This window comes from Phocoena sinus, chromosome 17 (assembly GCF_008692025.1).
Source record: "Phocoena sinus isolate mPhoSin1 chromosome 17, mPhoSin1.pri, whole genome shotgun sequence".
Lineage (NCBI taxonomy): Eukaryota > Metazoa > Chordata > Mammalia > Artiodactyla > Phocoenidae > Phocoena > Phocoena sinus.
The window spans coordinates 21,776,694-21,784,769 of record NC_045779.1 but is presented as its reverse complement, the minus strand read 5'-3'; the positions used below and the strand labels follow the sequence as shown (position 1 = coordinate 21,784,769).

The 8,076-nt window shown below is 33.8% G+C and overlaps 1 pseudogene; it reads right to left on the bottom strand.

Annotated features, from left to right (window-relative positions):
• Positions 1 to 2,575: 2,575 nt before the first annotated feature.
• Positions 2,576 to 7,465, bottom strand: LOC116742753 (annotated as a pseudogene).
• Positions 7,466 to 8,076: the final 611 nt, after the last annotated feature.

Genomic DNA, 8,076 nt, shown 5'->3' with positions numbered 1-8,076 from the left:
TTCTCCACACCCTCTCCATCAATAATTGTTTGTAGATTTTTTGATGCTGGCCATTCTGACTGGTGTGAGGTGATACATCATTGTAGCTTTACTTTACATTTCTCTAATAATTTCTGAGGTTGAGAATATTTTCATGTGCCTCTTGACCTTCTGTATGTCTTTGGAGAAATATCTCTTTAGTTCTTTTGTCCATTTTTTGATTGCATTGTTTGATTTTTTGATATTGAACTGCATGAGCTGTTTGTATATTATGAAGATTAATACCTTGTAGGTTGCTTCTTTTGCAAATATTTTCTCCTATTATGAGGTTTGTCTCTTCTTCTTGTGTATAGTTTCCTTTGCTGTGCAAAAGCTTTTAAGTCCCATTTGTTTATTTTTGTTTTCATTACTCTAGGAGGTGGGAGGTGGGTAAAAATGATCTTGCTGCAATTTATGTCAGAGAGTCTTCTGCTTAGGTTTTCCTCTAAGAGTTTTATAGTGTCTGGCCTTACATTTAGATCTTTAATCCACTTTGATTTGATTTTTGTGCATGGTGTTAGGAAGTTTTCTAATTTCATTCTTTTACATACAGCTGTCCAGTTTTCCCAACACAATTTATTGAAGAGACTGTCTTTCTCCATTGTATATTCTTGCCTCCTTTGTCATAGATTAGGTGACCACAGGTGGGTGTGTTTATCTCTGGGCTTTCTATCCTGTTTCATGGATCTATATTTCTGTGTTTGTGCTGGTACCATAATGTCTTAATTACTGTAGCTTTGTAGTATAGTCTGAAGTCAGGGAGCCTGATTCCTCCAGCTCAGTTTTTCTTTCTCAAAATTGCTTTGGGTATTCGAGGTCTTTTGTGTTTTCATACAAATTGTATTTTTTTTTTGCTCTAATTCTTTGAAAAATGCAATTGGTAATTTGATAGAGATTGCATTGAATCTGTAGATTGCTTTTGGTAGTATAGCCATTTTTACAATATTAATTCTTCCAATCCAAGAACATGATATATCTCTCCAACTATTTGTGTCATCTTTGATTTCTTTCATCAGTGTCTTAAGTTTTCTGAGTACAGGTCTTTTGCCTCCTTACGTAGGCTTATTCCTAGGTATTTTATTCTTTTTGTTGCCATGGTAAATGGAATTGTTTCCTTAAATTCTCTGTCTGATATTTCATTTTCAGTGTATAGGAATGCAAGAGAGTTCTGTGTATTGATTTTGTATCCTGTAACTTTACCAAATTCACTGATTAGCTCCAGTAGTTTTCTGGTGGCATCTTTAGGACTATCTATGTATAGTATCATGTCATCTGCAAACAGTGACAGTTTTACTTCTTTTCCGATTTTTTTTTCCTTTTATTTCTTTATCTTCTCTGATTACCATGATTAGGACTTACAAATCTATATTGAATAATAGTGACAAAAGTGGACATCCTTGTCTTGTTCCTGATCCTAGAGGAATGGTTTCAGTTTTTCACCATTGAGAATGATGTTTGCTGTGGGTTTGTTGTATATGGCCTTCATTATGTTGAGGTACATTCCCTCTATACTCACTGTCTGGAGAGTTTGAAACATAAATTTGTGTTGATTTTTGTAAAAAGCTTTTTCTGCATCTATTGAGATGATCATATGGTTTTTCTCCTTCAATTTGTTAATATGGTATAGCACACTGATTGATTTTCGTATATTGAAGAATCCTTGCATCCCTGGATAAATTCCATTTGATCATGGTGTATGATCCTTTTAATGTGTTTTTGGATTCTGTTTACTAGTATTTTGTTGAGGATTTTTGCATCTATGTTCATCACTGATATTGGTCTGTAATTTTCTTTTTTTGTAGTATCTTTGTCTGGTTTTGATATAGAGTGATAGTAGGCTCATAGTATAAGCTTGGAGTCATCCTCCCCCTGTAATTTTTTGGAAGAGTTTGAGAAGGATGGGTGTTAGCTCTTCTCTTAATGTTTAATAGAATTCATCTGTGAAGCCATCTGGTCCTGGACTTTTGTTTGTTGGAAGATTTTTAATCACAGTTTCAATTTCAGCACTTGTGATCGGTCTGTTCGTATTTTCTCTTTCTTCCTGATTCTGTCTTGGAAGGTTATACCTTTCTAAGAATTTGTCTATTTCTTCCAGGTGTCCTTCGCATAGAGTTGCTTGTAGTAGTCTCTTATGATGTGTTGTATTTCTGTGGTGTCCATTGTAACTACTTTTTCATTTCTGTTTTTATTGATTTGAATTCTCTCCTTCTTTTTCTTGATGAGTCTGGCTAGAGCTTTATCAATTTTGTTTGTCTTCTCAAAGAACCAGCTTTTAGTTTTATTGATCTTTGCTACTGTTTTCTTTGTTTCTATTGCATTTATTTCTGCTCTGATTTTATGATTTATTTCTTTCTACTAACGTTGGGTTTTGTTTGTTCTTCTTTCTCTAGTTCCTTTTGATGTAAGGTTAGGTTGTTTATTTGAGATTTTTCTTGTTTCTTGAGGTAGGATTGTATTGCTACAAACATCCCTCTTAGAACTGCTTTTGCTGCATCTCATAGGTTTTGGATCATCATGTTTTCATTGTGATTTGTCTCTAGGTATTTTTTGATTTCCTCTTTGATTTTTTTCAGTGACCTCTTGTTTATTTAGTAACATACTGTTTAGCCTCCATGTGTTTGTGTTTTTTACGGTTTTTTCCCTGTAATTCATTTCTAATCTCAGAGTGCTGTGGTCGGAAAAGGTGCTTGATATGATTGCAATTTTCTTAAATTTACTGAAGCTTGATTTGTGACTGAAGATGTGATCTATCTTGGAGAATATTCCATGTGAACTTGAGAAGAAAGTGTAATCTGCTGTTTTTGGATGAAATGTCCTATAAACATCAATTAAATCTATCTGGCCTATTGTGTCATTTAAATCTTGTGTTTCTTTATTAATTTTCTGTCTGGATGATCTTTCCTTTGGTGTAAGTGAAGTACTAAAGTCTCCCACTATTTTTGTGTTATGGTTGATTTCCCCTTTTTTAGCTGTTAGCATTTGCCTTATGTATTGAGGTGCTCCTATGGTGGGTGCATAAATATTTACAATTGTTATATCTTCTTCTTGAATTCATCCCTTGATCATTATGTAGCATCCTTCCTTGTCTCCTGTAACAGTCTTTATTTTGAAGTCCATATTTTCTGACATGAGTATTGCAACTCTGGGTTTCTTTTGATTTCCATTTGCATGGAATATGTTTCCACCCCCTCACTTTCAGTCTGTTTGTGTCCTTAGGTCTGAAGTCAGTCTCTTGTAGACACCATATATATGTGTGATTTTTTTAATATCCAATCAGCCAGTCTGTGTCCTTTGGTTGGAGCATTTAATCCATTTACATTTAAGGTAATTATATATATGTATGTTCCTATTATCATTTTCTTAATTGTTTTGGGTTTATTTTTTAGATCTTTTTCTTCTGTTGTGTTTTTCACCTAGAGAAGTTCTTTTAGCATTTGTTGTAGGGCTGGTGTGTTGGTGCTGATTTTTTTTAGCTTTTGCTTGTCTGTAAAGCTTTTGATTTCTCCATCGAATCTGAATGAGATACTTGCTGGGTAGAATAATCTTGGCTGTAAGTTTTTCCTTCTCATCACTTTAACTCTATCCTGCCACTCCCTTCTGGCCTGTGCAGTTTCTGCTGAAAAATCAGCTGATAAGCTTATGGTGATTCCCTTGTATATTATTTGTTGTTTTTCCTTTGCTGCTTTTAATATTTTTTCTTTGAATTTAATTTTTGTTAGCTTGATTAATATGGGTCTTCACATGTTTCTCCTTAGGTTAATCCTGTATGGGAGTCTGCACTTCCTGCACTTGGGTGGCTATTTACTTTCCTGTGTTAGGGAAGTTTTTGACTATAATCTCTTCAAATATTTTTTCAGACACTTTCTCTTTCTCTTCTTCTGAGATCCCTATAATTAGAACATTAAGACACTTAATGTTGTCCCAGAGGTCTCTGACACTGTCCTCATTTCTTTTCATTCTTTTCTCTTTATTCTGCTCCTTGGCAGTTATTTCTACCATTCTATTTTCCAGCTCACTTATTCGTTCTTCTGCCTCAGTTATTTTGCTATTGATTCCTTCTAGTGTATTTTTCATTTCATTTATTGTGTTGTTCACCACTGTTTGTTTGTTCTTTAGTTCTTCTAGGTCCTTGATAAAAATTTCTTGTATTTTCTTAATCCATGCCTCCATTCTATTTCTGAGATTTTGGATCATGTGTACTATAATTACTCTAAATTCTTTTTCAGGTAGATTGCCAATTTCCTCTACATTTATTTGGTCTTTTAGGATTTTACCTTGCTCCTTCATCTGTAACATATTTCTTTGTCTTCTTATTTTTGTTGATGGGTGCAGATGTATTCCTGTCTTGCTGGTTCTTTGGCCTGAGAAGTCCAGCACTGGAGCTTGCAGGCAGTTGGTTGGAGCTGGGTCTTGTTGCCGTGATGAGGACTTCCATGAGAACTCACACCAATTAATAATATTTCCTGGGACATGAATTTCTCTGGTAGTCCAGTGGCTTGGATTTGGTGCTCCCACAACAGGGACTCAGGCCTCACACCTGGCCTGCAAACCAAGACCCTGCAAACCACGTGGCTCAGGAAAAAAAAAAAAAAGACAAAGGAAGCCCAAGGCAGATAATAAAAACCAAACTGAACAAAAACAAACACACACACACAAAGAAAAGAAAACAAATAAAACCCAAGACAAATAACAAATACAAGTAAACAAAAAACAAACTGACAAGCAAACAACAATAACAACAAAACACAAGGAAAGCCAGAAACAAGAAGACACCCAAACAAGAGGCCCAAAAACTGAAACCAAAAATAAAAACAAAACTAACCTAAACAGAAAACAAAACAAAACTAAACTAAAAGAAAAGCTAAATGAACTGAAGACACTGAAAAATGACAAAAGAAAAAAAAGTAAATAAAATAAAAAAGAAGATAACAAAACAAAAATATTGAAAAAAACAAACCAACAAATAAACAAGACAAACAGAAAAAGACAACAAGCAAAAAAGAGCAGAACAATAAAAAAGAATAAAAAATGAGATAAAATATAATTAGTAAAATAAAAAATAAATTGGAAAAAATAAAGAGGAAGATGAAACTACAAAACAGAACAACGATGTAAAAAAATTAAAAGAAAAAAAATTTTAATTCATTAATTAAATTAAAAAATTCCCTGGTGCTTCCACTATCAGTATCCTTGCCCCCATAGTGAACTACAGCGAATCTCCACCTCCCCAATATACCCTCCAAAACCTCTAGGTAGGTCTCTGAACCACTTTGTCAGTCCCACCCCTGCATATGTTCCTCTCACCAGTGTCTGCTTCTGAAGTTGGCCCAGAACACAGGTACCTGCACAGGCCAGCTGGGGTGTGGGCTTCCACTGGCATGGCTGCAGAGTCCAGCACACCCAGAAGAAGCTTTGGAGGTGGGCGGTGCTTGGGTCCACTGACCCACATGGCCAGAGGAGGCTTTGATGGGGGCAGGGCTCAGAACTGTGACCTGTGTGATTGGAGGAAGATTTGTCAGGGTCGGAATGTGGGCTTCCGGGACTTGCTCCACTTTTATTTCTGATTTTTGTAATTTGAATCTTCTCTTTCTTTTTTCATATTTAAACTTGTTAAAGGTTTGTTAATTTTGTTGATCTTTTGAAGAACTAGCTTTTGGTTTCATTGATTATGTTCTATTTTATTCTATTTTTTATTTCATTTATCTCTGCTCTAATCTTTATTATTTCTTTCCTTCTACTAGCTTTGGGTTTAGTTTGCTCTTTTTATTCTAATTCCTTAAGTTTTAAAATTAGCTTTTTGATTTGAGATCTTTCTTGCTTCTTCTAATGTTATCTTGTATAGCCATGTATTTCCCCTTAGCACTACTTTCACTGCATCTTGTAAGTTTTGTTAGTTGTGCTTTAATTTTCATTCATCTCTAAGTATTTTCTAATTTCCCTGATGATTTTTTCTTTGATCTATTTGTTAAGAAAGTATTGTTTAATTTTCATATTTTGTTAAATTTCCAGTTTTCCTTCTGTTATTGATTCCTAACTTTATCCCATTGGATTGGAGAATATATTTTGTATGAAAGCTAACTTTTAAAATCTCTTAAGACTCACTTTATGACCTAATATATGCTTTTTCCTGGAAAATATCCCATGTGCACCTGAGAAGAATGTGTATGCTGTTGTTATTAGGTAGAGTGTTCTATATGTGTCTGTTAGATATGGTTAATTTAATGTGTTGTTAAAGTCCTCTATTTTCTTACTTTTTTCTATCTGGTTTATCTACCCATTATTGATAGTGAGTTATTAATGTCTTCAACTAATATTATAGAACTACTTCTTCTTCAATTCTGTCAATTTTTACTTCCTATATTTTGACGGTTTCTTATTGTCTGTAAATAAATATTTATAATTGTTTCTGCTGTATTAAATCTTTTAATAATATATAATGTTATTCTTTATCTCTTGTAAACTCTTTTGATTTAAAGTCTACTTTTTTCTAATACTAGTATAGCTACCATATTCTCTTTAGGTTACTATTTGCATGGGATATCTTTTTCTATTTTCTCACTTTTGGTCTATTTGTCTTTCTTTGGATCTGACGTGGATCTTTTGTAGACAGCATGTACTTGGATAATGTGTGTTTAGCTATTCTGCCAACCTCTGTCTTTTGATTGGAATATTTCTTCCATTTACATTTAAAGTAACTACTGATAAGCAGGAACTTCTATTTTGCTATTTGTTTTCTACATGCTTTACAGCTTTATTGTTCCTCATTCCCTGCATTGGTCTTTTCCTTTGAGTTTTGTTCATTATTTGTAGTGGAATATTTTAATTCTCTTCTCTTTTCTTTTTGTGTATGTTATTTATCTATTTCTTTATGGTTACCATGAGGATTACATTTATAATTTTAAAATTATAACACTAATTTGAATTTCTGAGTTTTTCACAGTGATTTATTGTTCATTATGACTTTTTCATAGAGATAATTTTCCAATTTAAAACTTTCAAATATTTAAAATACACTATCAGGCATTATCACTTTATATAGCTGACATTTTAGTATCAAAGTTATGAGCACATATCACTAAAATTCTTTCCTCATACTTTGTAAAAAATACACTGATGTAAGAGTGGAAGCAATTTACCTACTTTGTGAAGCCTGTGAGTGTTAATTGCACCTCCAATAAAAGTCCCATTGACAAATATTCTTGGCACACTTCTTTTACTGGTGAATTTTGTAAAGAATATCTTCCAACTGACTTCTATATTCAAGCATGTCCAATTCCACCACTTTATAGTTAACATTCATGTCATGGGAAAGTATGTTTGCCATTGTACTGTAAGAAAAGGATGTTTTTGAGGCAATCATCACCCAGTTATCAGAAATTATTTCTTGGGTCTGATTCACAGGAGCAGTTGCTGAGTTCCCCAAAGATGATGATGTGCTATTCCCCATCCCAAAGGCAGAAGCTCCTGCTGCCCAACCAAGATGGCCTACTAGAGCCACTCTAGCTTTGTCCCCACCAAAGCTGCATGGCACCAACACAGGGTCTTGATTTGAATTTTTACCAGTTTAAATTCAATAGCATGCAAAAATTCTGCCCATTTACTGCACTGTCCTCACCCCTTTTGGTTGTTGAGGTCACAAAATTACATCTTTATACATGGCATACACTAAAACACTAACTAATAATTCTTTTAAATGCATTAGAGTCTTAAATTATGTTTCAAACAAAGCATTAAGTTATAAACCACAGTTATAATAGTACTAGCTTTTAGAGCAATAATTTTAAAAATGTTTTCATCTCTTGAGTCCTGTAGAAAAATATAAATAGACTTACAAACCATTGCTACAATAATGTTGGCTTTTATAATTGTCCACATGTTTACATTTGGTGAGTTTTTTATTTCTACATGTGATTTTGTGTTGCTGCCTTGTGTCCTTTCATTTCACTCCTGCAGGACTCCGTTGAGCATTTCTTGCTCAAGGACAGGTCTAGTGGTAACAAACTTCTTCAGCTTTTGTTGTCTAAGAATGTCTTAATTTCTGCCTCACCTTTGAAGGAC